This window comes from Lithobates pipiens, unplaced genomic scaffold, assembly GCF_037356315.1.
Source record: "Lithobates pipiens isolate NorthernLeopardFrog02 unplaced genomic scaffold, aLitPip1_a1.2 Scaffold_66, whole genome shotgun sequence".
NCBI classification, from domain to species: Eukaryota; Metazoa; Chordata; class Amphibia; order Anura; family Ranidae; genus Lithobates; species Lithobates pipiens.
The window spans coordinates 128098-156016 of record NW_027507888.1 but is presented as its reverse complement, the minus strand read 5'-3'; the positions used below and the strand labels follow the sequence as shown (position 1 = coordinate 156016).

The 27919-nt window shown below is 46.7% G+C and overlaps 1 long non-coding RNA gene and 4 pseudogenes across 1 annotated transcript in view; 4 read left to right on the top strand and 1 right to left on the bottom strand.

Annotated features, from left to right (window-relative positions):
- The first annotated feature begins 1501 nt into the window (after positions 1-1501).
- LOC143959103 (5S ribosomal RNA) lies at positions 1502-1620 on the top strand (annotated as a pseudogene).
- A 295-nt stretch (positions 1621-1915) lies between these two features.
- Positions 1916-2034, top strand: LOC143959105 (5S ribosomal RNA; annotated as a pseudogene).
- Positions 2035-2808: 774 nt separating this feature from the next.
- LOC143959053 (5S ribosomal RNA) lies at positions 2809-2927 on the top strand (annotated as a pseudogene).
- A 1904-nt stretch (positions 2928-4831) lies between these two features.
- Positions 4832-5022, top strand: LOC143959019 (5S ribosomal RNA; annotated as a pseudogene).
- Positions 5023-16007: 10985 nt separating this feature from the next.
- Positions 16008-27919, bottom strand: part of LOC143958941 (uncharacterized) — a 30322-nt gene continuing 18410 nt past the window's right edge. Inside the window, exon 2 of the long non-coding RNA XR_013270149.1 lies at positions 16008-16515. This is a non-coding gene — a long non-coding RNA (uncharacterized LOC143958941). The remainder of the gene's footprint in view (positions 16516-27919) is intronic.

Sequence of the window (27919 nt, the reverse complement as noted above, 5' to 3'; positions counted from 1 at the left end):
TTGAAGGTGCCCAAAGAGATTGCCTATGGCCACATCACCCTGAAAGCGCACCATGTCATCTGATCTCGGAGACTAAGCAGTGGCGGTCCTGGTTAGTACTTGGATGGGAGACCGCCTGGGAATACCAGGTGCTCTAGGAATTTTTTTTTTTTTGCCGTTGACTTGTTTTTACTTTGTTTTCCATGGTGGCAGTCTTGGCGTTTGTCAAGAGGGTTGAGGGTGCCCAAAGAGATTGTCTATGGACTCATCACCCTGAAAGCGTCTGATCTCAGAGGCTAAGCAGATTCAGGACTTGTTAGTACCTGGATGGCAGACCGCCTGGGAATACCAGGTGCCATAGGCTTCTTTTTTTTTTTGGCATTAGTTTGTTTTTTTCCCTTGTTTACCAAGGTGACCATCTTGACGTTTTTCAAGAGAGTTCAGGGTGCCCAAAGCTATTGCCTAAGGCCACATCTCCCTTAAAGCAACCGATCTTGTCTGATCTCGGAGGCTTAGCAGGGTCAGGCCTGGTTAGAACCTGGGTGGGAGACCCCCAGGAATACCATGTGCAGTAGGTTTCTTTTTTTTTTTTGGCGTTGACTTGTTTTTTTCCTTTGTTTCCCAAGGTGACCATCTTGGCGTTTGTCAAGAGGGTTGAGGGTGCAGAAAGAGATTTCTTACAGCCACATCACCCTGAAAGTGCTCGATCTTGTCTGATCTCTGAGGCTGAGCAGCGTCTGAAATGGTTAGTAACAAACGGGAGACCTCCTGGGAATACCCAGTGCCACGGGCTTCTTTTTGTTTTTTGTTTTTTTTTTGGCGTTGACTTGGCGTTGAGGTGACCATCTTGGCGCTTGTCAAGAGGGTTGAGGGTGCCCAAAGAGATTGCCTATGGCCACGACACCCTGAAATCAACCGATCTTGTTTGATCTCAGAGGCTAAGCAGGGTCGGGCCTGGTTAGATCTGGATAGGAGACCCCCAGGAATACCATGTGCCGTAGGTTTGGCATCAACTTGTTTTTTTCCCTGGTTTCCCAAGGTGACCACTGTAGCGTTTGTCAAGAGGGCTGAGGCTGCCCAAAAAGATTGCCTATGGGCACATGACCCTGAAAGCACCTGATCTCAAAGGCTAAGCAGGGTTGGGCCTGGTTAGTAGCTGGATGGGAGACTGCCTGGGAATACCCATTGCCACATGCTTCTTTTTTTTTTTCTTTTTTTTGGCGTTGACTTGTTATTTCCCTTGTTTCCCAAGGTGACCATCTTGGCATTTTGTCAAGAGGGTTGAGCATGCGCAAAGTGGTTGCCTAAGACCACATCACCCTGAAAGCGACAAATCTCGTCTTATCTCAGAGGCTAAGCAGCATCGGGCCTGATTTATACCTAGTTGGGAGACCGCCTGGGAATACCAGGTGCCGTAAATATTATTATTATTTTTTTTTGGTGTTGACTTGTTTTTTTCTCTTGTTTCCCAAGGTGACAATCTTGGTGTTTGTCAAGAGGGTTGAGGGTGCCCAAAGCAATTGCCTATGGGCACATCACCCTGAAAACACCCCATCTCATCCGATCTCGGAGGTTATGCAGGGTCGAGCCTGGTTAGTACCTGGATGGGAGACCGCCTGGGAATACCAGGTGCCGTAGGTTTATTTTTTTATTTTTTTGGTGTTGACTTGTTTTTTTCCCTTGTTTCCCAAGGTGACAATCTTGGCATTTGTCAAGAGGGTTGAGGGTGCCCAAAGAGATTGTCTACGGGCACATCACCCTAAAAGCGCCCCATCTCACCGCATATCTGAGGAGACGTAGGGGCGGGCCGGGTTAGTACGCAGATGGGAGAGCGCCTGGGAATACTAGGTGATGTAGGTTTCTTTTCTTTTTTTCTCTTTTTACCCATGGATACCATCTTGGCATTTGTCAAGAGGGTTGAAGTTGCACAAAGATTGCCTACGGCCACATCACCCTGAAAGCGCACCATCTCATCTGATCTCGGAGACTAAGCAGTGGTGGGCCTGGTTAGTACTTGGATGGGAGACCGCCTGGGAATATCAGGTGCTATAGGCTTCTTTTTTTTTTCTTTTTGGCATTGACTTGTTTTTTTCCCTTGTTTCTCAAGGTGACCAGCTTGGCGTTTGTCAAAAAGGGTTGAGGATACCCAAAGAGATTGCATACAGCCATATCACTGTGAAAGCGCCCAATCTCATCTGATCTCGGAGGCTAAGCATGGTCGAGCCTAGTGACCATCTTTGTGTTTGTCAAGAGGGATGAGGTTGCCTATAGAGATTGCCCATGGGTAGGGTCGGGCCTGGTAAGTACCTGGATGGGAGATCACCTAGGAATACAAGGTGCTGTAGGCTTCCTTTTTTTTTCATTTGGGCGTTGACTTGTTTTTTCCCTTGTTTCCCCAAAGTGCATTTTGGCATTTGTCAAGGGGGTTGACGGTGCCCAAAAAGATTGGCTACGGCCACATCACCTTGAAAGCGCCCCATCTTGTCTCACCTCAGAGGCTAAGCAGGGGCTGAGCCTGGTTAATACCTGGATGGCAGACCGCCTGGGAATACCAGGTGCCGTAGGCTTATTTTTTTTTGCGTTTACTTGTTTTTTTCCCTTGTTTCCCAAGGTGACTATATTGGCGTTTGTCAAGATGGTTGAGGGTGTCTGAAGAAATTGACTATGGCCACATCACCCTCAAAGTGACTAATCTCGGAGGCTAAGCATGGTCAGGCCTGGTTAGTACCCGGATGAGAGACTGCCTGGGAATACCAGGTGCCATAGGCTTCTCTTTTTTTTCTTTTTTTGGCTTTTTTTTCAAGAGGGTTCAGGGTGCCCAAAGCGATTGCCCATGGCCACATCTCCCTGAAAGCAACTAATCTCATCTGATCTCGGATGCTTAGCAGGGTTGGGCCTGGTTAGAACCTGGATGGGAGACCCCCTAGGAATACCAAGTGCTGTAGGTTTCTTTTTTTTTGTTGTTGACTTGTTTTTTTCCCTAGTTTCCTAAGGTGACCATCTTGGCGTTTGTCAAGAGGGTTGAGGGTGCCGAAAGACATTGCCTATGGGAACATGACCCTGAAAGCGCCTGATCTCGGAGGCTTAGCAGGGTCGGGCTTGGCTAGAACCTGGATGGGGAGACCCCCTGGGATTATCAAGTGCCGTAGGTTTCTTTTTTTTTTTCTTTGGCGACGATTCGTTTTTTTCACTTGTTTCCCAAGGTGACCATCTTGGAGTTTCTCAAGAGGGTTGAGGGTGCCGAAAGAGATTTAATACGGCCACATCACCCTGAAAGTGCCTGATCTTGTCTGATCTCGGAGGCTGAGCAGCGTCTGCCCTGGTTAGTAGACATGGACGCCGTCGATAAATTCATTTCGTTCTGTTCCGTTTTGATTCGTAATAAAATTAATTCGTACTTCGTATTTCGTGCCCGAAATTCCGTTCTGTTTCGTACGAAATACGAATTGTCGTTAACGTGTACGAACGTTCTTTACGATAAATTTAAAGGCAAAAACATTGCTCATTATGCTTATTATGACTTGCAGAAGACTTCTGTGATAGAAGTCAATGTAAGTTGCCTGAAGACATCAGTGAAGGACGTTCATCCTCTCTGGGCAGGCTGCCAAGAAAAGAACAAAATGATACAATGTTTCTTCTTCAATGGGCTGAACTCCATGTGTAGAAGTTCTCAGTTTAACCATTTAAAGACTAAATCTTTTCTGACACTTGTTGCTTACAAGTAAAAATCCAGTAGGTCTTTCAAACGCAAGTTAGCCCTTTTTTTTTCAGTCGACCTCTAGGGAGCAGTGACATTAGTAGCGTGACATACAGCAATGACACCTGCACCGTGATAGAGTGATCTGACAACAGCACCGTGATAGAGAGCACTGACATCAGCAGCGTGACATACAGAAATGACACCTGCACCGTGATAGAGAGCACTGACAGCAGTGTGACATACAGCAATGACACCTGCACCATGATAAAGGGCTAATTTGCATTTGAAAGACCTCTGCGCAAATACCACGTCACAAAATATTGCAACAACCGCTATTTTATTACCTAGGGTCTCTGCTAAAAAAAAATATATAATTTTTGGGGCTTCTGAGTGATTTTCTAGCAGAAAATACTGGATTTTTACTTGTAAGCAACAAGTGTCAGAAAAGATTTAGTCTTTAAATGGTTAAACTGAAAACTTCTACACACGGAGTTCAGCCCATTGAAGAAGAAACATTGTATCATTTTGTTCTTTTCTTGGCAGCCTGCCCAGAGAGGTTGAAAGTCCTTCACTGATGTCTTCAGGCAATTTACATTGACTTCTATCACAGAAGTCTTCTGCAAGTCATAATAAGCATAATGATTGAGATCCGGAATTCGTAAACAAAAGTTCGTATTCCGTACAGAATTCGGACGCACGGCAATTTGTATTTCGGATCCTCCCGAACGTACAAATTTTGAGAAATTCGTACGAATTTGCGATTCGTACGAAACGAAGCGCACATGTCTACTAGTTAGTAACAAATGTGAGACATCCTGGCAATAACCAGTCCCATTTGCTTCTTTTTTTTTTTTGGGCGTTGACTTGTTTTTTCCCCTACTTTCCCTAGGTGACCATCTTGGTGCTTGTCAAGAGGGTTGAGAGTGCCCAAAGGTATTGCTTATGGCCACGACACCCTGAAAGCAACCAATCTCGTTTAATCTCAGAGGCTAAGCAGGGTCGGGCCTGGTTAGTACCTGAGTGGGAGACCGCCTGGGAATACAAGGTGCCGTAATTTTTTATTTTTTTGCCGTTGACTTGTTTTTTTCCCTTGTTTCTCAAGGTGACCATCTTGGCGCTTGTCAAAGAGGGTTGGGGATACCCAAAGAGATTGCCTACGGCCATATCACCGTGAAAGCGCCCGATCTCGTCTGATCTCGAAGGCTAAGCAGGGTCGGGCCTAGTGACCATCTTTGCATTTGTCAAGAGGGATGAGGGTGCCCAAAGAGATTGCCTATGGGCTGGGTAGGGCCTGGTTAGTACCTGGATGGGAGACCGTCTGGGAATACCAGGTGCTGTAGGCTTTTTTTTTTTTTGGAGTTGACCTGTTTTTTATTTCTGGTTTCCCAAGATGACCTTCTTGGCATTTCTCAAGAGGGTTTTGGGTGCCAGAAGAGATTGCCTCTGGCCATTCCACTCTGAAAGCACCCAAGCTCATCTGGCCTTGAAGGCTAAGCAGAGATGGGCCTGTTTAGTACCTAGATGGGAGACCGCCTTTTTTTGTGGTTCCCCAAGGTGACCATCTTGGCATTTCTCAAGAGGGTATTCCCAGGCGGTCTCCCATCTAGGTACTAATCAGGCCCGTCCCTGCTTAGTATCAGATGCTTTCAGGGTGATGTTGCCATAGGCACTCACTTTTGGCACCCTCAACCCTCTTAACACCAAGATGGTCACCTTGGGAAACAAGGGAAAAAAAGAAGTCAACTATGCCATATTAGCACCTAAAGAAATGAGATAGGCAGTCATAAACTAAAAGATGCGTAAATTCCAGAAAATGTACCATCGTTTTCAGATGCTATAACATTTGCGCAAACCAATAAATATACGCTTATTAACATTACCAAAGACATGTGGCTGAATAAATTTTGACCTTAAAGTATGAATAAAATTGAGTTTATTGGATTTTTCTTTTAACAAAAAGCAGAAAATATAAATTTCTTTCAATATTTTAGATTTTTCCGTTTATATCGCAAAAAAAATAAAAAATTGCAGAGGCAATCAAATACCTTCAAAATAAAGCTCTATTTGTGGGAAAAAAGGATGACCTACGTGACCCACACTGACCTACCCGACACACGCTGACCTACCCGACACACGCTGACCTACCTGACATACATACACTGACCTACCTGACATACATACACTGACCTACGTGACCCACACTGACCTACCCGACATACATACACTGACCTACCTGACCCACACTGACGTACACGACACACTCTGACCTACCTGACATACATATACTGACCTACATGACACACACTGACATACACTGACCTACCTGACACACACTGACCTGGTACCTGACATACAAACTTGATTGACCTACCTGACCAGGAGGAGATAGACTTCATTTGTTCAGGTACTACAGCAGCAGCTCATCCGTGGTGCTGGTGTGCAAGGCAGCCAGAGGAGAGCCGCCCACCCAAGTGGGTATTGATGTGGTGCGGCTGCCGCATTGTCATTTCTGCCGCCTTCTTCCTGCTCCAGGACAGCGAGCTGGGAGAGGACTAAGATTGGAGGAGTGTAGGCTAAGGGAGCCGCTGCGAATGCTGCTCAGGGTGGCGACGTCATCCCTTTCTCTCCCTCCTGGGCTCTACACTCCACGCTACCATAACAGCTGCGGGACAATCCAGACCAGAAGTCGTAGGCCAGGCCCCATGAGCACTAGCGCGGAGGAGGAGGAAGTGCAATCCTCCTCTGCTTTGAATGTTGGGCAGTGTGGGCACAGTGGGCAGTGATGTTAATGGTTGCTAGCCGCCAGGCGGCTATAGCAATCAGTGACCAAGAGTAAAGTCGGGTGGAAGCGGGGCAGAGCTAAAGCTGGAGCCAACCATGGCTCAGTCTGCCCCTGTTCCCTGCATTCTGGACCGAGACTCAAGACTCTGGGCTATTGGTCCCAGACTATGGCCACCCCCTAAAGACGCCTCTGTTTGTCCCCAAAGTAGGGACGTACATCAGAATGCAATGGTCGGCAAGTGGTTAAAGCGAAGCAGTGCCGAATTGCAAAAAGTGCTCTGGTCTTTGGCCAGCCAAATGGTCCGGCGCTGAAGTGATTAAATGCCCAAAATGGTCCTTGGTGACTAAAAAAGGCACACTCCTGACCTTTGAATGCCAAAAAGGTCCTCGGTGACCAGGGGCGGACTGACAACTAATGGGGCCCCCAGGCAATAGAAGCTCATGGGGCCCCCTTGGGCGCCACACCTGCACAGGGAGACACGGGGGGAGCACACAGGGGGAAACTGGAGGAAGAATGCACACGCTCACACAGGGACACACACACACAGGGGGACACACTCGCACACACACACAGGGGGAACCACTTACACACACACGGGGACACACACAGGGGAAGACACACACACACACACACACACACACAGGGGGAGACACTCACACACAGGGGGAGAGACACAGGGCAAGAAACACACACACACACACAGGGGGAGACACACACACACACACACAGGGGGACACACACACACACACAGGGGGACACACACACACACCACACACTCACACGGGGGGCACGCACACTCACACGGGGGGGACACACAATCACATGGTGGGACACACACACACTCACACAGACACACACATTTATACAGGGGGAAACACACACACAGGGGGGAAGACTCTCTCACACACACACACACAGGGGGAGACACACAAGGGGAGGCACACACACACACACAGGGGGACACATTCTCTCAAACAGGGGGACACACACACGGGGACACACACACACACCACACACAGGGACACACACACACACACACAGAGGGGGGATACACTCACACACACACAGGGGAATACACTCTCACACACACACACACACAGGGGGACACGCACACTCACACAGGGGGAGACACACACAGGTGGACAGGGACACACACACGGGGACACAAACACAGGGGGACACACACACACACGGGGGACACTGTGGGTTGGGGGGGATCCGGGGCCCCATGCATTCTGTACCGCCGCCTCCCATCACTTGTGGCAGGCCCAGGCTTCACTTACCGAATGCCGATAATAACGGCGCAGCTCCCCGCCGGCCCCTCCACTCTTCTGCTGTGCCCGTATCACATGCCGCGATCATACCAATTACAATACTGCTAACGGCGCACTGCTCCCCGCTGGCCCCTCCTCCCCTCCCGTCCGTCCCAGGTGCTTGTACGGTATGCGTTGTGACATCACCTGGGAGGGAAGGAGGGGGGCGGCGGGGAGCAGCGCACCGTTAGAAGTACCGTTAGCAGTACTGTAATCGGCATGATCACGGCATGTGATACGGCACAGCCACTTCAAGTGGCCTCTCATGTGGCCGAGACCGGGCCGGGCCCCTAATGACCTCGGGCGGCACCCGAGTGACCGACTGGTCCGTCCGCCCCTGTCGGTGACCAAAAACAGCTGGGTGTGCTGTTTTTTTTCACTGGGGCCCATTTTTGGCCTCCAAGGATAATATTTAGCCTAGAAGGGCCAGGCTTTTTTTGGTCACTGAGGACCATTTTTGGTATTCAATGTTTGGTTGTTTGTATTGCACAGTGACCTTTCTGTAACCTCTAGCCTCCCTCTGCTGTGATTTATTACAATGCACAGTAGGTAAAAGTACCTTTGCCGGGTTAGCCCCCCCCATATCAATATTTAAAAAAAATCGTATTCAGTTTGTTAGATCTTTTTTAGATCAGGTTAGATCAACTGTTTGCGTTAGTTCTCACACAGAAGAAGCAATATTAACAGTTATTTGCAGGGGGGCTAACCCGTCATCAGCCCGCCTTATCAAATTTTCTGGCCAAAAATCATTCAGGCTGATAAATATTTGTTAGATCCGCTAAGATCAAGTGGTTTTAATGTTAGATCTCACATAATTAGAGACTTATTAAGAGATTAATGAGAGGGGCTGCCCCCTCCCCTTATCTCCTTTCCCATCAAAATAGAGATATTATGGACGGGTTAGCCCCCCACATGCAATTTTGGCCAGAAAAAAAATATTTGTTAGATCCGGTAAGATCAAGTGGTTTTGACGTTGGATCTCACATAATTAGAAACTTATTAAGTGAATAATGAGGGGGTTGCCCCCCTCATTTAATTTTCTGGCCAAAAACCATTCTGGCTAATATTATTTGAAGAAAAGGGGAAATTTAAAAAAAGGGGGACTGGAGGGTAACCAACCCCCGGGACTTTTACAACGGCACCAAATATATTCAATCCATAAATAAAATCATTGAAGTTTTTATTTTAGTGTACAAAAAGCATTTATCAAACAATTACATCCATTTCCATATAAAATAAAAGATGCGGGTATACAAAAGTTGGTATATAAGCCTACAAGGCTCCATAAGTTACCACATTTATATACGATTTAAACTGCATTGTCTCTTTCCTACATGTTTCGCTCTTCGGAGCTTCCTCAGGACAATTGCAGAATACGGCAATCAGTAGAAAACTGAAATTATACAAACAGATCATTTGTTTAGAGATACAAATACATAGATAGTTCTGTACACACACAACCCCGAGGGGTACAAGAGGTGTTTTGCCCACATAGGCTGACACATCTACATTGAGTAGATCTGGTGGTAGGATTCATTCATGTCCAGCATATTGGTTGGAGAGGAATGAAGCCCCCACCCTTAGAGTATTAAAACACAGAGCATAGTTTGCATATCAATATTCAGTAACCTATTAGTTCTCCAAAAGGGAACAACCAGACCATACCATATGGATGGTGTCCCAAGATTGAATACATAAGGTATAAAATATAGTTCTCCTCTATGGAGATTGCAGATAGGGTCAAAATAAAGATAAGAATGAAAATAAAATAAAATGTGTGAAGAATACAAATACAATGAAAAAGGTGAAAAATAAAAGTAAAAAATATTGTAATGAAAATAAAAAAATATATAACAAATGAGAACAAGAAAAGCATCTTACCCAATATGTCTGGTAAATTAATACAAATTGTCTATCGTAGTTTTCAAATGTTCTATGCATCTATTAGTACTTAAGTGAGGACAAACTTTTTTGTCATCAAGCATGCGGACCGTGGCGAGGGCACCCACCGAGGACCCACCAATTGCTCCCCCCCAGGGATCTGCAGAAGCACGAGAAACGTATATATAATATAATATATGTAGACCACTTCAATGAAGTGTCAAAAATGGCACAATAAACACTATAGAACATACCTGGTGGAGCCAAGGAGATGGCTGAACTAGAACCAGTTAGGCATACCCAGTACCTACGAACCCTATGTGTTGTCAGATAGAGATTAAACAAGGTATAAATTCTGAACACAAGAGATCTCTCTGTGCTGTTTTCTGAAAGAAAAGAAGAAAAGCCATGTCCCCATCAGTGTTGTATAAACATCTCAAGAATATAGAATGCGTGACTCTAGACTTGGACTTCCGGATCATCCGTCTAGTCCCATCAGAGCCATTCCATTCCTACCTGTTGAATATAGTGGTATGATACAGTCAAAAAGGTTTAAGTGCTTTTTCATACGTGCAGCAGCTCCACATGTCGGCTTCCATCGCTTGCTTGGATGACACTGACCGGGACCCGCATTATAACTCGTGCTTCCAGCCCGGCGGCATCTGACGTCACCGCCGGGCTGCGGGCACACCTACTGGGAGGATCTCCTCCGTGCGCGTCTAGATGGCGAGTGCGCATGCGCAAAGGACGTAATTTACGTCCATATAGCGCGTCGGCCATGTTGGATTCTGGCTAAAAGTCAGGAGATTTACCAGCGATCTCCTTCGTGCGCGTCTAGATGGCAGATGCGCATGCGCGAAGGACGTGATTTACGTCCGTATAGCGCGTCGGCCATGTTGGATTCTGGCCAGAGTCAGGAAATTTGCCAGTGATGATCCATCTGTGCCAGTACTCTGATAGAGACCTGACATTCGGTCAGAGACAGGCAGCCATGATGGCTAAGGGCAATATGCCCTGATCTTACTCTCGGATAAATCAAAGTGCAAATACACAGAGATGAAAATGGGCCGACATAAATGTCAATCACCATACATCCCTGATTTCAAAGATGGAAAAAAGAATTGTTTGCAATAGACAAGCAAAAAAAGAGAGAAGGGGACCTCACATTTAGAAACGGGGCGGGCCGATCGAACCCCCAACTGGTTGGAAAAGGTTGTAGGTCAGACCCGCCCCGGGGTGCCCGTACAGACCCAGGAAGGGCAAGGAGCACTCGGAGGGTCCCCCTCAGGTATGGAGCCCCCTCCCAATCCGCGAGCCATCAGACATCCACGCCAATATATTGCCTATTTGACAAAATACAATCATTTATTATTACAATATACCAGGGGGTAAAAAAAAAAAAAAAAAAAAAAGTCATTTAAAGAAAAGGTTCGAAACTGATTGCATCATTAAGTCCCGGGGATCGGGTAGCCTCCAAATTAAATATCCATCGAGTCTCTCGTTGTAAAAGAGTATGATTATAATCCCCCCCTCTATCTCCCGGGGGAACATATTCCAAAGGAAAGAAGTGCATGAGACCATCGTTGAACTGATGATATAAACCAAAATGTCGGCTGATTGGAGTTTCCATCTTCTTCCCCCGCACCAGGGACACATGGTCCCTGATGCGGTGGAAGAAGGGACGCTTTGTCTTCCCAACATAGAAAGCATTGCATTGACAAACCATAATGTACACCACCCCCACTGATTGACAGGTCACAGCAAATTTGGGTTCAAATAAACGACCATTTGGCAGACATATGGATCTCGATGCATGTAAATATCTGCAAAAACCACATTTGTGGCACGGGGTACATCCTGTTTGTTTAGGACCCACCTTTACGGGAGGGGAGAAATGACTTTGTACTAGAGAATCCTTCAAAGATCGTGATCTCCTATACGTGATACCCGGATATTCCGGGAGATGTTTTGCTAAGAGGAGATCCCCCTTCAAGAGATACCAGTATCTCTGAAGGATTCCTTTAATTTGCAAATGTTGTTCGTTGAATGTGGTGATGAATCTAACCTCTTCATTCCTCCCCCCTTTACTATAGAAGTATGGGGAATAATAATGGATGCTGCCCTCCGAGTTGCAGAGGGTCTCATTATTCTTGCTGGGGATATGAATGTGGTGCTCTCACCTGATGCTGACAGATTTGGAATGGCGCCTAAGCATGGCTCCCCGCTGGCTCAGTGTATTGGGTCATATAACCTGGTGGAGGCCTGGAGGTGGAAAAACCCACATGTTAGAGCTTACTCCTGTCACTCCACCATGTTTAATACTCTTTCTAGGATTGATTTATGTTTTGTGTCCAATGAATTATTGCCGAGAGTGCTGGAGGCCCAATATCTGCCTCGTGCTGTCTCGGATCACTCCCCACTTCTGGTCACCTTTGACATGGAGAGACCGAGAGGGTACGTGGTGTGGAGGTTGAGCCCATTGTGGCTCAAGGAGGAAAGTTTTGAGAGGTCTACGCAGTCGTCTATTGGTGACTTCTGGGTGGACAACCGGGCAGGGGCCCCTGTCGGAGTCACCTGGGATGCGTTTAAGGCCACACTTAGGGGCTCAGTAGCCCGTTGTTATTAAACAACTTAGATCGGATAGGCAGTAGAAACTCCTGGAGGCAGAAAGGAAAGTGACAGATGCAGAGGTGGAATACATAGCAAACCCCAATTCAGATACATATAGAGGTTGGAGGGAAGGGGTGCGCCACTTAGATCTTGTATTAGTAGAAAAGACCCGGAAACATTTTTTATACCAGGCGCAGCGCATATTTGAATTTGGTAATAAGAATAGTAGGCTGTTGGCATACCTGGCCCACTCACAGCAAACCCCAGCTTTCCGTGGCAGGCAATCTCATTGGAGAAAACAGCTTTGCTGATGCGACCCAGATTTGGGAAAAAACACAACGATGTTTACTCCAATGGTTGCACCCTTTAAAACAGAGCACGTGTTCTGCTATGCGATTCTTTGAAGCAACGTACCAACGCTATTTAAAAAAATCTGACCTTTGAATGAACATCTACATTTACAAGGAATTCTAAATACATAAATAAAACAGGGCATACCCTGTATGAGGTGGCTGTGCAGTGCAAGGGTGCTTTCCGTGGCAGGCCATCTCATTGGAGAAAACAGTTTTGCCATTGCGACCCAGATTTGGGAGATACCGCAACGATGTTTACGCCAATGGTCACACCCTTTAAAACAGAGCACATATTCTGCTATGCAATTGTTTGAAGCAATGTATCGACGCTTTTTCAAAAATCAGGCCTTTGAAGTCACATCTACATATATTTACAAGTACTTGCAAATAAATAAACCATAACTGTGCAGTGCAAGGGTGATGGCCATGTCCGGCAATCTCATTGGCGAAAATGGTTTTGCCATCATGACCCTGATTTTGTAAATGATGTAAACGTTTACTCCAAGGAATGCACCTTTAAAACAGAGCAAGTATTCTGCTATGTCACCATTTGAAGGAACACATTGATGCTATTTAACCACTTGCTTACTGGGCACTTAAAGAGGAAGAAAACCCTGATGAGTTTACTTCCACTTTCATTCCCTGTAAAGGCAAAGCATAATGGACTACTATGCATCACATAGTAGTCCATTATGTGTCACTTACCTGACACAGGAGCCAGCAAAGTCACCGCTGTCCCCTGTAGTTCCAAGCGTCCATCTTCTTGGTGGGTCTCGCTGCTCCGGCACTGTGATTCGCTGGAGCAGCGATGTCGTCACTGCTGCACATGTGCACGGGAGCTGAGACTCTCGGCATTGCCATCATCGACGATACCCCGCTCAGTGCACCGCTGTCTACGGCGCATGCGCCGTAGATAGCGGTGCCCGTCTTCGGGCAAATATCTCCTAAACCGTATAGGTTTGGGAGATATTTCTTGGACCTACAGGTAAGCCTTAATCTAGGCTTACCTGTAGGTCAAAGTGGTTTGTAAGGGTTTACAACCACTTTAAAAACACTTCCTGCCCAGACCAATTTTCAGCTTTCGGTGCTCTCACACTTTGAATGACAATTACTCAGTCATGCAACACTGTACCCAAATTAATTTTTTGTCCTTTTTTTTTCCCACGAATAGAGCTTTCTTTTGGTGGTATTTGATCACCTCTGGGGTTTTTATTTTTTGCGCTATAAATGAAAAAAAGACCGAAAATTTTGAAAAAAACGCATATTTCTTTGTTTCTGTGACAGAATTATACAAACTATTAATTTTTCTTCATAAATTTTGGCCACAATTTATACTGCTATATATCTTTGGTAAAAATAACCCAAATTAGTGGATATTATTTGGTCTTTGTGAAAGTTAGAGAGTCTACAAGCTGTGGTGCGAATCACACAAAATTGATCACATCTGATGTACTGGTGGCCTATCTCGCTTCTTGTGACCCGAACAGGTCAGGAAAGTACAAATACCCCCCAAATGACCCCTTTTTGGAAAGTAGACATTCCAAGGTATTTAGTAAGAGGCATGGGGAGCTTTTTGATGTCATTTTTTTCCCACTATTCTTTGCAAAATTACTCCACAAAATTGTCATTGTAATAGGTTATTTCTCCAACATGGCATGTGTATACTACAAATGACACACCCAAAAAAATTCTGCTACTCCTGAGTATTACAATACCACATGTGTGGGACTTTTTCACACATAGAGAGGCCCAACATGCAGGGAGCGCCATCACGTGTTCTAGGAGCATAAATTACACATCTAACTTGTTGACTACTTATTACACTTTTGAATGCCCTGGAGCACCAGGACAATGACACGTGGCACTGATGACAGATGGCACTAATATGTGCCACCGATGACAGATGGCACAAATGTGGCACCGATGACAGATGGCACTAATATGTGGCACCGATGACAGATGGCACAAATGTGGCACCGATGACAGATGGCACAAATGTGGCACCGATGACAGATGGCACAAATGTGGCACCGATGACGCATGGCACTGATAAGTGGCGTTGATGACACGTGACACTGACAGGTGGCACTGACAGATGGCATTAATACGTGGCACTGATGAGATTGCACTGATGACAGATGGAACTGGGGACAAATGGCACTGACAACATGTGGCACTGGGGACAGATAGCACTAACAGGTGGCACTGGGGCAGGATGGCACTTTAAATTTTTTTTTTTTTTAACAATGACGGCCGCTGCAGCCATTCATCTCTCCCTTCTCACACTCTGTCTGTGTGAGGAGGGAGAGCGGCGCTGAGAGATCTCATATGTTTACATATGAGATCATCTCCCATTGGACACGCCGATCGCGATGTAAACGGCCGCTGTGATTGGCAGTTTACAGCGATCTGTGTTTGCCTGTCCCCGGGTGACACGGCAAACACAGAACTTCCGATGCGCGCCCGCGGCGGCGCGCATTGCCGAAGTAAACAGGACGTCCAGGGATGGCCACCCGGAATGAAAGCGCCTGCTCTACGGCCGTCATTCGGCTATAGGGCGGGCGCGAAGAGGTTAAAAAAATCTGGGATGCGATGCACATATATATTTTTACAAGTACTTATAAATAAAAATAAAACATGGGATCCCATGGATGAGGTTGCGGCTTTAAACGTCAGGCAATCTCATTAAAAAAAAAAAAAGTTTATTTTTCTTCAAATACCGCAACAATGTTTACTCCAATGGTCACTACATTTAAAACAGAGCACGTGTTCGCTATGCGATCGTTTGAAGGAACGCATCAACGCTATTGCAAAAAAAAACATGGGTTTTGCTCAACCTCTATCTATAGCTAGAGATACGAGTAATTAGAAAAAAATAAATCATGGGATCACGTGTATGAGCTAGCTTTACAATGCAAGTGTGCTTTACAGGTCAGGCAATCTCATTGGAGAAACCGGTTCATGCCAAGATACACATTGATGGAGGATCAAAGATGTGTGATTTGATGGAAAATAAATGTCATACACATACAGTAGGATGAGTGTTTGTTGGGTGAAGGGGGCCAGAGCATAAAGAGGCTGTGAGGAAAAGGAGGGCCAGGAGTGTTGGGGCTATGATGTGAAGGAAGGTTCAAGGACAGCGATGTTGCAGGGGAAAGTGTGAAATTAAGGGGGGATCGTGACATCCAGGGTCTGGTACTTACCTGCGATCCCATACCTCAGTTGTGGCACAGAGAGTGTTCTGCGTGTCCAGCATGGCAATTACCAAAGAGCTTTAGGAACTTATGAGTAAACCGTACATTGGAAATACAATTCAATACAGGAGACATGAGGGTAGCCTGCTCATTAGAGCTTACAATCTCTAAAACAGATAAAATAAAAACAATTGATTTTTTTTTATAACTTAATTAAGATTTATTTATTTTTGTTGTTTTTCAGATCAGTGCTTAAGGAAGCTCACCACATGAATTTTAGAATCAAAATTACACAGAGGGAAGTAAATATTACAAGTAACACTACAAGCTCAGAATACATCAAGATGGAAGAAACGTCATGTTATAGATGGTGCAAAAAGTCATCTTTCTCCCCCTGCCCACCATGTCTCTCTTCTCTCCTCTCCCTCCCCACATAACTAGAGTATGTAAATACAATTAAACTCTGTATTAACAGGTGTGCTCTCTTCTTGCCTTTCAGTGTCCTTTATTAAAAAAAAAAAAAAATGCAGGTTTATTTCCTTTTTAGTTTTTTTTTTTTGGATGGAGGCATGGGTCCCGTGACATTCAGCTTGGTATTCTTCAACCACGCTCATAGGATGCTCTTGCGGTTTGTTCTATTTCTCATTTTCTCACATGCAGATCCCTCTGTTGTTTGTGTAATTACATCCCATCAAGTTGATTCCTTACAAAAGAAATAGAGAGTAAACAGGTGAATGCAAGTTCAAAGATGCCTTACCGATTTGTGAACATTAATTATTGGGAGTAACATCCCCTAGAGCAGGCATGGCTAAATGATGGACCCAGTCACTGTCCTATTTGCATACTCACAGGGTGATCGTGCGGATGGGAATATGGTTGAAACAGTACCACATCACAAAATGAATTACAACATTGATTTGCTTTTTTGGAACCCTATGGACTTTATAGGCACGAAAATACAGTGATATATCTTTAAGAAAAGATATGATTTTTATACTTACCATAAAATCCTTTTCTCTGCAGTTCACCACCTGACACAGCTGCTCTTAGACCACTGGGACATCCCCAAGCAGTGCCAAAATGAGGGGTGGCAAAACAGCATAAAAACTACACCCACTAGTATAAAACTTTAACCACAAAAAACGACATTGTGAGTGTGACCAAAACTTTTTTTACCCACCAAAAAGGCAGGATGCTCCTCAACTAAGGCACTACCACCAAACTGCACCAGAACTGCGGTAACAAATGCAACAGTGCATTACTTAAAAAGGTACTGCGTTTTTACCAAAAAACAAGGAAAAAAAAACGTAAGTGCAATTGTACAGCCGCCTGCAAAACTTTGCGGCCAAAATGGGCATCGGCCCCATGCACCGACGTCGACCTTGTAGAATTTTGAAACTGTCGCTCAGGGGGTGACTTGGTCGCCTGTTCACAGACGCTTGATGTCGGAAGGCCAAAGTCGTTCCGATTGCCTTGTGGAGTGAGCCGTGACCAGAAAGGGGGGCACCTGCCTCTTCAAAGCATAGGCCTGTACTACAATCTGTCTGATCCCCCCCTGGAAATGGTGGCCGACGAGGCCGCCGTGCTTTTTTTTTTTTTCAAACAGCCACCGAAAAACAAACAAGGAGTCTGACTTCTGAAAGGGAGGTGTAGCAGACAAATACACCCTCAGAGCCTTAACCACGTCCAGGGCATGAAGAGCCACCTCCTTAGAATGTGTCGACTTAGCACACAGAGATGGTAAGACAATGTCTTCGTTGATGCTTTTCTGCCGAAACCACCTTCGGCAGAAAAGACTGTTGGACACAACATCACCTTATCCTTGTGGATCACCAGATAGGGCGACTTGCAAGACCAGGCCGCCGGGTACAAAACCCTCCTGGCCGAAAGTAATGGCCGCTAGAAAGACCACTTTCTGGGAAAGAGTCAACAGAGGGATCTCTGATATTTTCAAATGGCGGTTTTTTCAAGCACCGATAACGCCAGGTTCAGATCCCACGGGGGTAACGGCCCACGCACGGAGGAACTACATTTTGGACAGCTTGAACAAAAAGTGCTCGCTGGAAAAAAAAAAAAAAGACAGCGAACGCTGATATTTGTCCTTTAAATATGGTGCTTAAAGCCAATTTCTGAACTACTCATTGCTGTAGAAACAGGATCAATCCTGGATATAGGGGAAAAAAAAAAAAAAAAGGGAGCGCGGACGCCATCCCTTCTCACACATGGAGATGTAGGCCTTCCAGGTACGATGACCTACCGAGAAAAAGCTTTCCGTGCTCTCGGCATAGTTGGAATCGCCGAGTCCCAAAGAGTTCCTCAACACCCAACTCTCAATAGCCATGCCGTTAAAACCAGCGATGGTAAAGCAGAACGGAGAATCGGAAATCGAGACAGAAGGTCCTCTCGTAACGGCAGTCGACACGGGGCGTCCGCCACCAGGTCTGAGTACCAGGGTCGCTGGGACCGATCTGGGGCAATCGGTATTACTGGGATCCCCTCTGTTACCACGTCTGCTCCGCTGAGTGGAGGCCGTTTCAACGGAGGAAAGGCATAGATCAGCTGGTGCATAGATCAGCTGGTGCATAGATCAGCTGGTGCATAGATCAGCTGGTACTGATCCCCCATGGCACCACCAGCGTGTCTGCCCAAGGATCTGTTGCCCTGGACACGAACCTCGGCACCTTCCCGTTGAGACGGGCGGCCAGAAGAGCCGCGTCTGGTGTGCCCCGTCGCGGGCACAGTAGCCAGAACGCCTCCGGATGCAATGGGAATGCCCATTCTCCTGGGTCCAGCATCTGGCGACTTAGGTAGTCTGCCTGCCAGTTCTCCGCTCCCGGGATGTAAACGGCAGACGGGGGCAGGTACATGTCGCTCTGCCCACTGAAGGATGTGAGTGCAAGCGTCCTCCCGTGCAGCGGCCAAGCTTCTTGTTCCTCCTTGGCGACAGAATGTCACGGCAGTGGCAGGCATACGTCAGAGTGGAACCTGATCAAACGCCCCTCAAAGTCTTATCGACCACGTGGAGAGGCATAGCCTGATCGCTCTCGGCTCAAGCAGATTGATCGGCAACTTGGATCGCACCACCCACCGACCAGAGGCCCTGAGTCGACTGAACTCCCATTACCCTACCCCAGCCGGTTGGGCTGGGGGCCGTGGTGATCACTGTCCATTTCAGAGGTAGGAACGACTTCACGGACCAAAGTGCCGGGGACCTCAGCAGGGAATCCCTGACCAGCTGGCTCACCTGAATCTGCCCATCCAGGGATAAAGGAGATTTGTCCCATTTTGTTAAAATCTCCTTCAGCAGGACTCTGGTGTGAAACTGGGCATAGGGTAATGCCTCAAGGAGGCCACCATGAGTCCCAGAACTCGCATGCAAAGCGTAGCGACGACCCCCTGTGCGGTTCCTCAACAGTTTTACCGCAGCTCTGAGAGTCTGCAGCAGCTTGTCTGAAGGGAGAAACGCTCTTGCTTCCATGGAGTCCAGCAGTAAGCCTAGCTACTCCAAACGCTGAGTCGGTACAATCACCAACTTCTTTAGGTTCAACAGCCAACAAAAAATTGCTGCAGGGTCTGCATGGTGATCGCCACATCCTCCTCCTAACTCTGAAGCAGAAGATGCTCTCGGAAGGAGATCGCCTAGGTATCCCCCGATCGCGATCCCACAGCGTTGCAAAACAAGAGACAATACCTTGGGGGAGGGCAGAGGCAAAACCAAAAAGGCAGAGCCACAAACTGGTAGTGGGCTTCCTAGACTGCAAATCGCAGAAATCTCTGATGCCGAAGGCATATGGGTATGTGCAGGTATGCATTCTGGATGTCCAAGGCCACCAGGGAGTACCCTTGATGGAGTGCAGCGATTTCTCAGCGATTCCGTTCTGAACCTCTGTACTTTTGCAAAGTAATTGAGGGCTTTCAGGTCCAAAATTGGACGTTCCCCTTCCATTTTGCAGGTTCGAGTAGAACCCTTGGAAACATGCCAATTCCTGGAACGGGTAATATCACCCCACGACTAAGCAGGTCCCTTACCGCCCCCTTCAGGGCCTCCTGGCGAGCTGGGAGTACGGGTATGCTTCAGGGGAAGAATCTCTTTTGCGGCCAAGAGAGGAACTCTATCTTGTAGCCTGAGGAAATCAGATCGCAGACCCATTGGTCGGACAGCCGAGAGGCCAACCGGGCTGCAAACTCCCGAAGGCACCCCCCCCCCCGTCTTGCGGACGGGAGAAAACCTTCATGAGGTAGCACTTTTGCTCGCAGGCTCGTGGTTCCACACACGCTTTGGTCCTTTAAAGGTCGTCCTGTCGGGGGACGCTTGGTCAAAGCCCTGGGTGGACGAAAAAGCCGTTTGTGAGTGGAGAATGAGGGCCCTTGCCAACGGCGTGGCTCCTTAGCCTTCCTAGCCTTCCTGGCCTGTGGGACTAGTGTACTCTTACCACCTCTGGCATTTTTAATAATGTCATGCAATGAGGCTTCAAAGAGACGGTTGCCAAGGAAGGGAAGATCCGTCAGGGCTTTTTTGGATGCCTGGTGAGCAGGCCAGCATTTTAGGCAAATCGGGCGCCTCAGCACCACTGCTGATACTGAAGGCCTGGATAACAGAGGAAGGGTATCCAGGGCTGCATCACAAAATTGTACTTCGGGCCTCGCACTAGTTGGTCTGCTAGTTAGACAGGAGAAGCCTGTTGCTCTCCCAATTCGCGGCGCAAAAGTTTTGCCCACTCGGTTAGTGTCTGAGACACGAGTGTGGATGCCAGTACCGGTCGCCTAGTTGACCCCACATCCGTAAACAAGGAACGAGCCTCTGCCTCGGCCTTCCTGCCCATGGGGTCCTTAAAGGCAGGAGTCCCCTCTACTGGGATGGTGGTTACTTTGTACCGGGGGGGGTCCACGACCAGAGGAGCCGACAGCTTTTTGAGAAAGGGGATAACGCACCATCATGTATTTGGGGTCCGAAAAGCTCAAATTGCGGTCGACACCGTTCCTTGTAAATGAACTTAAGTCACATACGGGAACAGCTTAAGTCAACGGGCTGGCTTACGGGACCCAAAAGGCAAAAGGGACCCCGCTACATCAGCAAAGGGATCTTCTGGCTCCCTCCCGATTCTTCACGCACAGCTGTGATAAGTGCTCGAAACAAGCGATTCTCGCGCACGGACCCGGACGGGGACTCATCTTCGCTGTCAGTTCGGTCCTGGTCAGCGTCATCTGAAATGACAGAGCAGGGGGGGGGGGTCACCGGCCTCAGCAGGGCCCGAGTCTGCATCAGCGCTCCCCTCCAGAGGACGGGGGCCGGTTTTTACAACCTTTACGCCCACGCACCGCCTCCATCTTGGCAACAAATAGAGGACCGCCGACAAAGCATCCAGAGGCACTGCCTGCAGGTGAACCGGTTGCAATTGCCTGGATTTCGGGGGAAGAAACACCAGTTTCTGAAGCCATGCTGACCCAACCCCAGCGATGGCAAAACTTGGCACCCCAGATGTTTTGGAAATACATTTCCCACCATGCTCAGGCACTCTGCAGTGTAGGGGTGCATCATGGGAAATGTAGTTCCAAAACATCTGGGGTGCCAAGGTTCGCCATCACTGCCCTACCCTGTCTGCCACCTGTTGGGGACTTAGGAAAGCGATGGTCCCACCCTCCTAACTGCTGCTGGCTGATGGGCTCTTCCGCACAGAACTCCCCACCCTGACTGGTTCTGCGCTGGCTGTCCAGCTAGTAGAGCCTGTGTCCTGTGCCAACTCCCAGATGCATAGGAGACCGCACAGCGCTGTGCAGAGCCGTTTTGAATGGCGCTGAAACTGACCAAAATCAAATGGCCGCCGAGCGTCCAGTATAAAAAGGACATAATCACAGGGAAAACGGCCGCCAAAACACATGAAAATGGTCAGAGAGCCTGCTGCTCCTTGCCTCACCAAAGATGGCCGCCGAGCACTGTATACCACGAGGGACAGCGAACTAAACAGGCAGATAAATGGTGGTGAAACAGCACTACAGCGATCAGACACAGCCTCCAGACACCTCAAGGAGAGATCCACACACAGCCAGGGCACAGCCAGCAAGCGCAATCCCTCCCCCAGGTGAGAGCCCCCCAGAGAGCCCCTGTATATGGCGCGCGCACACACACACAGAGATCCACCTCCCAGGGATTGCCCAACTGCTCAGCCCCACTGAGGCAGGGAGAGCTGTACTTACCCGGTTCTGAAGAGCTGGGAGACATTCCATCACAGACCCGCTCTCCAATCAGTGTGGGATGGCTGCTGGCCCGTCCCACTGAGACGCAGAAAGGAGTAGCCTGGTCATATGTGTGCCCCGGAGCATTTGCGCTCACCAGCCACCTCTGGAGCTGAGGCATGTCGTGGCTCTGGTCTGCACACGCTCGCTGGCCAGGCTGGAGAGACAAGGATAAGAGTATCCAGCCTGTCACCCAGCCGATAGCAGATCACAGGATCTTTAATGTTAAGCAAAAAGCAAAGCTTCTGCAAAGAAAAAATCCATGGGCCCATGGCCCTGCGGGGTTACTAGGTCCTTCTCCTTCACTAGGCAGAAAAAACCCCCAAAAAACTGAAGCTGCAAGGCAGGCTGTGGGGTCGTCCCCCTTGGGCAGAACTAGAAAGTTGTTGTTTTTATATGACATGTTATGCCTAGTCCTCTCCTGAAGGTGGCATAACGAGCTGTGTCAGACAGTGAACGTAAGAGAAATACAGTCTATATTTTAGTACTAATTAAGTAAAACATAATAGTGCTACTTAAAAGTCTCCGGATAGCCTAATGACCAAACTAAAGCATAAAGATCACCAAAACCACACACGGACAGCCATCGTAAAACATAATTGACGTGCCAGTGAATTGCTAAAGGGCCTACCCGCATCCTAGCAAAAAAAAATAAAATGAAAGATTTATTTTTTTTTAAAAGCGGTTGCGACGCTTAACCGGCAAGGGAACGCCTTGGCCCGTGCCGGGTCAAAAAGAAGACGCCGTCAATTCAGATAACTGGTTGAGGTCAGAGCGGAGCACTTGAGGTCAAACTCCCTTGCTAAAGCCATGAAAAAAACACATGGCGATTGCCACATTGTCCGGGTGTGCAGAATAAGACTATGCTTACAGGAAGAAGTTGGCCAGATAGCCTATCGCAGAAATCCCCTGCCGTCTCAGCCATGCCAAGATCAGAGCCGGCTACTTGGTGAGCAAACGGGGAGAGCGCAAGCCAAGTCAAAACGGGAGCACGACTAGGTAAAGATGCACGCTTCCAAATGCAAGAGCAACGATATGAATAGGTGAGTGAGCTCAGGTCAAAAGGCCAGATTCACAGATCAGAGTAGAAATGGGTGCGAGACCACCTTGTCCTGGGGGGGGGGGGGGGTTGGGCTTTCACAAACCATCAAAGTGTGCCAGGCCTGACACCAGCTTAAAACAAACGGAATGAGCAGCCTCAATCACCTAGGACAGTGATGAAGGACCTTGGCACCCCAAATGTTTTGGAAATATATTTCCAATGGGGCTCACGCACTCTTCTGTGTATCATCAATGAAAATGTAGTTCCAAAACATCTAGGGTGCCAAGTTTCAACATCGCTGACCTAAGATCTCCAAAAGGTAGCAACCTGGATCATTGACTGAGGTAAACAGAGGGGCTGCAACTACAGACCTACAGAGGCAGGTTGCTCTCCCACCCAAAGACCTGTTGGGGAAAAAACTGGGGCAGAGGTTCCCCTTCCAGGACAATGACCCTAAACATACAGTCAGAGCTACAATTGAATGTTTTAGATCAAAGCATATTTATATGATATAATGTCCCAGTCAAAGCCCTAGACCTAAATCCAATTGCAAATCTGTGGCAAGACTAATAACTGCTGTTCAGATGCTCTCCATCGAATGTGACAGAGATTGGACTATTTTGCAGTTAAGAAATGGGCAAAAATTTCACTCTAGTTGTGCAAAGCTGGTAGAGACATACCCAAAAAAGACTTTCAGCTGTAATTGCAGTGAAAAGGCAGTTCTACAAAGTATTCTCAGGGAGGCCTAATACAAATGCACACCACATTTTTTCACATTTGCCAAGGTCAATAATTGACTTACTCATTATATGAAAATATGTAAATCCAACAGCATATGTCAAACTAGAGGACATGTTACGATTTTCTGCTGTAGATCTGAAATTATTTTGTATACAATAGGGTTTTTTTCCCTCAATTTTAATGTGTTTGTACCAATAAAATTCTTCGGTACATTTACTATAATTCAAAGTGTTTTGTCTACAAGTACCAAGTCATGTTTTGCTTTGGGATCAAATACTTATTTTACGCACTGAACTGCAGCTTAATTTATAGCATTTGTTTTATGAGTTTTCTGGATTTTTGGTTGATATTCTGTCTCTAACACTTAAAATACACCCATGATAAAAATTATAGACCATTAATTTCTAAGTTGGCAAACTTACAAAATCTGCAGGGGATCCAATTGTTCTCTTTTCCCACTGTACATACACACTCACCGGCCACTATTAGGTACACCTTGCTAGTACCGGGTTGGACCCCCTTTTGCCTTCAGAACTGCCTTAATTCTTCATGGCATAAATTCAAGGTGTTGGAAACATTCCTCAGAGAATGTGGTCCATATTGACATATCATGCAGTTGCTGCAGACTTGTCAGCTGCAGATCCATGATGCGAATCCTCCATGCCACCACATCCCAAAGGTGCACTTTTGGATTGAGATCTGGTGACTGGAGGCCATTGGAATACAGTAAACTCAATGTCATGTTCAAGAAACCAGTTTGAGAGGATTTGAGCTGTGACATGGTGCATTATACTGCTGGAAGTAGCCGTCAGAAGATGGGTACACTGTAGTTGAAGGGGTGGACATGGTCCGCAACAATACTCAGGTAGGCCGTGGCATTTGACTGCTTGTCGACCAGCGCACGATCCAAGTCGGCACAATGGCACGGCTGGTCAAATGGGCGTACCTGTACGTCCCTTTTAAGACATGGCTTAGTGGGCGCCGGGTACTCTGAGGGTTCCCTGCATACTCTGTCCTCCGGTGGCCTGCAATCGTGACAGAGCGGCAGAACTGGGAGATGCCTAATGTAAACAAGACAAGACATTACCCTGTTCTGCCCAGCAATATGACAGGGAGCTACTGCTCCATCATGTTTAGTGAGCCCACCCCCCACAGTTAGAATCACTCCCTAGGACACACTTAACCCCTTGATCACCCCCTAGTGTTCAACCCCTTCCCTGCCAGTGTAATTTACACAGTAATCAGTGCATTTTTATATCACGGATGCTGTATAAATTTCACTGGTCCCAAAATAGTGTCAAAAGTGTCTGATGCGTCCGCCACAATGTCGCAGTCGCAATTAAAAAAAAAAAAAAAAAGAAAAAAAGTCATAAATCTATTTTGTAAAAAACGCTATAACTTGAGCAAACCAATCAATATACGCTTATTGCAATATTTTTTACCAAAAATATGTACAATACATATCTGCCTAAACTGAGAAAGAAATTTGTTTTTATATTTTTTGGGGACATTATAGCAAAATAAAAAATATTTGCTTAGCTTTATTTTTCCTTTAAAACAGTCGCTTTTTTGTTTATAGCGTAAAAAAAAAAAAAAAAAAAAAAATTGCAGAGGTGATCAAATACCAAAAGAAAGCGATTTGTGAGGAAAACATTGTTTGGGTGCAACGTCGCACAACCACGCAATTCGCAATTAAAGCGACGTAGTGCCGTATCGCAAAAAGTTCTCTGGTCAGGAAGGGGATAAATTCTTCAGAGGCTGAAGTGGTTAAACAATGCTCAATTGATACCAAGTGTACAAAGAAAATACCCCCCACACCATTACACTACCAGCCTGAACCACTGATACAAGGCTTGCATTGTATGTAAAGAGGTAAATGGCACAGCCAGAACAGCTAACAGTAAAAAGGACTGTGCACGGTCAGATCATAAACCCGATGAAGTGCTAAAGTGCATAATCCTTCATAAATGTGCAAACTGACAAAGTGGTGCAGGTGCTAATATATAACGTAAAACCCATATTAACTTGATGTAGAGCAATATCCGAATATTGCCATTAGAATTTGTTGAAACTGATAAGTGCAAAATGCTAACCGAAAGTCCAGATATACACCACAATAATTAGATGTTGCACTAATTAAAAATGTGAAGTATGGCAGGATAAAAAATATCAAAAATCAAATATATTGCCCTTTGGCATTCCAATGTAACTGGTGCAAATGTCCATAAATGATTTTCCAATGTGACTTGTGGATAGAATAGAATAGATCACATCTTATATCAAAAATAGTGAACACTCATGCTCCCCTTTTGGTTCCACACTCAAATAGCTACACCCCTGCAGGGGAAAAAGCGCATGTATTTAGATCTGTCTTTGATCCTGATGTCCAATGGAATAGCCTCCTTCACGACGTATTAAATAGTGGGAGATCCACATATGAACGAATAGGAAAAGCAAACACTCAGTGTAAATCCAAAAAGGGAATTTTTTGTAATCAAATCTAAAATTGGGCACTTAGGACCTGCCAGGAGCAAATCAAAACAAAGTAGTCCATAGGTCTGGGACAGCGTGCGTTCCACAGACCGGGTATAAATAAACCGGAAGTGACATGATTGCGCATCAATCTCCACCTTGCTTGTTTCATCAGACGTCGTTTTATATGATTATGCCAAATCTTGACCCTACTATCTGAATGTCGCAGCTGAAATAAAGACTCAGACCAGGCAACATTTTTCCAATCTATTGTGCAACTTTTGTGAGGCTGTGTGAATTGTAGCCTATATTTCCTGCTCTTAGCTGACAGGAGTGGCACTCTGTGTGGTCTACTGCTGCTGTAGCACATCTGCTTCAAGGTTTAATGTGGTAAGTGGAGATGGCATTCTGCATACCTTGGTTGTAAAGAATGTTAATTTGCGTTACTGTTGCCTTTATCATCTCAAACCTGCCCATTCTTCTGACAAAACTACTTTCCATCCACACAACTGCCGCTCACTGGATATTCTCTTTCTGACCATTCCCTAACCAATAGCGATCCGCGCTATAGCCGAATGACGGCTACAGCGCGGACCTGCTTTGCCGGGACGATGTCTATTGACGTCGTCCCGTGCACGAGCAGCCTGCACGCCCCCTGAGGGGCACACGCGGCGCGCTCTGATCAGCGAGTCAATAAGACTCGCCTGATCACGGATCGGAGCAAGGGGTCGATCCCGACCCCTTACCACGTGATCAGCTGTCAGCCAATGACAGCTGATCATGTGACACAAAGCCGGTAAATCGGCTATTTTTAGTCCTCACGCTGACAGCACGAGGAAAAAAAAAAAGCCGATCACCGGCGGCCGTGAGAGGGACTTCAGTCACGGCCAGCTCATCAGTGCCCACCTGCCCCCTGCCTATGCCACCCATCAGTGCCCACAGTGCCACCCATCAGTGCCCACAATCTGCCTCAACAGTGCTGCACCTCAGTGCCACATATCCGTGCCACCCATCCGTGCCATCTTATCTGTGCCCACCACTGCCGCCTCATCAGGGCATTTCAATGAAGGAGAAAAATGGCCTGTTTGCAAAATTTTATAACTATTAAACAGGATTTTTTTTTTGCATCTTTTTTTGTTTGTTTAGCAAAAAATAAACTCCCAGCTGTAATTAAATACCACCAAAAGAAAGCTCTATTTGTGGGGAAAAAAAATGATAAAAATTTCATTTGGGTACAGTGTTATATGGCCGCGCAATTGTCATTCAAAGTGCATCAGCGCTGAAAACTGAAAATTGGTCTGGAGGGGGGTTTAAGTGCCCAGTAAGCAAGTGGTTAAAGATGGTTGTGCTTGAAGATCCCAGTTTTTGAAATACTCAGACCAGCTCATCTGGCACCAACAACCATGCCATGTTCAAAGTCACTTTCTTCCCCATTCCGCTGCTCTGTTTGAGCTTCAGAAAGTAATTTTCCCTACATCTAGATGCTTAAATGAAGTTGCTGCCATGTGATTGGCCGATTAGCAATTTGTGTTGCTAAGCAATTGAACAGGTGTACTTAATAAAGTGGCCAGTGAGTATGTAATTTTTTATATTACTTTCAGTGTTCCAAAGTATACAT